The sequence below is a fragment of the Acyrthosiphon pisum genome, chromosome A1, assembly GCF_005508785.2.
Source record: "Acyrthosiphon pisum isolate AL4f chromosome A1, pea_aphid_22Mar2018_4r6ur, whole genome shotgun sequence".
In the NCBI taxonomy this organism is placed as follows: Eukaryota; Metazoa; Arthropoda; class Insecta; order Hemiptera; family Aphididae; genus Acyrthosiphon; species Acyrthosiphon pisum.
Window position 1 is genome coordinate 21,731,878 of NC_042494.1, and position 2,822 is coordinate 21,734,699.

General features: G+C 30.6%; 1 non-coding gene across 1 annotated transcript; it reads left to right on the forward strand.

Moving 5' to 3' along the window:
• Positions 1-2,074: 2,074 nt before the first annotated feature.
• TRNAN-GUU lies at positions 2,075-2,147 on the forward strand. Its single transcript has one exon. It is a non-coding gene; the product is annotated as a tRNA-Asn (tRNA).
• Positions 2,148-2,822: the final 675 nt, after the last annotated feature.

A 2,822-nucleotide genomic window follows, 5' to 3' on the forward strand; every position in this document is an offset into this window, starting at 1 on the left:
AAAAAAATATCAACTAAAGGAAATAATTATATATTTATATCGACAGGGGTGAATGCAGCGGAACTGCAATCTGTATAGGTATTATAAATAAAAATAAAATTGTTGCTAAAAATTATAAATATATTTAGAAACTTAGGCCACGTCCACGTGTTTGTTCTCGGTGGAGGCGTCGTTGTGGGACGATGAAAGTTTCGCCCAGAATACTATATGCTTACACGCGATTCGTTGACGAATTTTACTTGACTGGCGGAGCGGGGTGGACATAAATGCGTCATAGCCCACAGGCGCTATATAGTATATAACATTTTATATACTAATATATATATAACATGCTATTTATATAAAAGCTTTATACTCGATATATAAGTATATATAACTGTCAACAGTATTAAATGATGATCGTAAAGTTTATGCTGTATATAATGATGTATATACCATATGATGTGTACTTATAAGTACAAATTATTATATTTCTGTAAATATTATTAAATAATACCCCAATAATATGGCGTGATTTAGAGGGTTGGATACGTCGTTTTGACATTCTGCAATCCACTCACACACGCAGGGTGAGCAATAACGTGGCAACTGAATTGCGGCTTATCCAATCGGATAATTAAATACAATAAAATAAAATAGCATACTATATTATATGTGTGTGTGCCATTAAATTCTATGCTTATAAACACGTATATGATTATATTGTATAGACTTTAAGTTTACTTTGGAAGTTTGCTCAGCAATATTGGGTACTTTTACGAAATATTCATAGTCATTCTTTCTCACATCTTCCAAGCTTTCTCCCACTAACACAGAAACAATAACACAACATCATATGATATTTGGAATGTCATATTAAAATGAATGCCGCCGTACCTATGGTATAATGCACTTCAGTACCTCATCCCGTAGAAATGTCATATTTTCGTTCATCTTAGAAGAAGGTAGGGCAGCAGGTGTTATGTTTTATATTAATATTATAATATTATGTTATATCCTATAGATAGGTAGGTAGGTGTTAGTCAGTTCTGTAAAGTATTTAAGTAAAAGTATTCAAATACTTTTTTAAGTATTGAATAACTTTTTAAATACTTTCAGCATGAAGTATTTTGAATGGTATTTTAAATACTTTTTGGTATTGAATACTTTGGTTTTTAGGTTTCCGTACGGTAAAACGGGACCCTATTACTAAAGCTCCGCTGTCCGTCCGTCCGTCAGTCCGTCCGTCTGTCACCAGGCTTTATCTCATGAAGCATGAAAGTAAGAAAGTTGAAATTATCACAGATTATGTATTTCTGTTGCCGCTACAACAACAAATACTAAAAATCATAGAATTTTGAATACGAGCAGTGATGCCAACATGTTTATAGGTGATGATGGTACTTAACCCTACGTGCGTGAGTCCGACTCGCACTTTGCCGGTTTTTTTTATTTCGAACATTTTATTTTCATTCAAAATAATTGGTTGGAAAAATATTATTTTCAACTACAATAATAGAATAATAGATTTATTTAATATTCTGTATTTCTGTGTTAGCCGAAGTCCGAAGGTTTGTAAAAACCAGATTTCTTAATAGTTATTGAATAACAATATTCCCTTTAAACTATTAGACAACTATTAAAATAACCTACTACCTATAGTAGGTTAGTAGGACTTCGGTAGTTTATATTACGATAATTAGAAACTAACTTTTAAAACCAAAAGTATTTGAAAAGTATTCCAAATACTTTTTCAAAGTATTTGAGTAGTATCTTAAATACTTAAAAAAAATGTATTTGAGTATTTACTCAAGTAGTTTTTAAAAATATTCTTTACAGGACTGGTGTTAGTTACCTACACTTCATGGCTAATATTGTCTACGGTCTACCTCTACCTACAATGATACCCTACCTACTAATCCATGCATATTTCCCACAATTTTAATGCAATAAGTTCCAACAACTACTTTTGGCTTATGATTTATAGGCAGTGATATTTAAAATGATTTTATGATTTTTCTATGACGCATTTAGCTAAGTAAGGTGCTATCTTAGGCCTACTCAAATAGTATTTTTTTTACATTTAAAGCATGTGGCCTCCGTGGCGCAATGGTTAGCGCGTTCGGCTGTTAACCGAAAGGTTGGTGGTTCGAGTCCACCCGGTGGCGTAAGAAATTTTTGCAAATATTTATAAAAATCAATTATTTAAAATCGTAATAAAAATTTAAAATATAATCACGACGCCTCATGCAATATTCCGTTTTTGATTCTGGACGTAGCGACGAATGTATTGACTTTACAATGATAAGAATTTTTAATTTGTGTTTTTGTACCTACTTACACGATAAGTAGTCGAAATAATGCTTCGAATTTTAACTTCAATATATTCTTCTTTATTTTAAAAAAACACCGGTAAAAACAAAATAAAATTAAGGAAAACCACGAATTTTTACGCAAAATCGATTTTGAGTGTAACTCTAAAACAAATTACCGTAAATACATGCAATTTTTAATGGTTGTTTATATTAGCATAAGAGCAAGTTCGAATTTTGACGAAAGGCGTAAAAATCACAAAAATTTGCAAATTATTTTCAAGTAAAAATTTCTAAAAAATTTTCTTTTTATATCTAATATGTTAAATTGTAATACAAGATTCCTCATTAGGTTATCTACATTTATTTAAAAAAAAGAGGGTAAGTGGATGTCACTCTGCTGAACAGTAAGTTACAATGTGGGTCAATGTATAATGGATTGTATTAAACGTGAATTCAATGATATAATATCATTATTATCGTTTTATAAAGGAGCATATAACACAAAAAATAAGCTTTTTTATTTGAAAG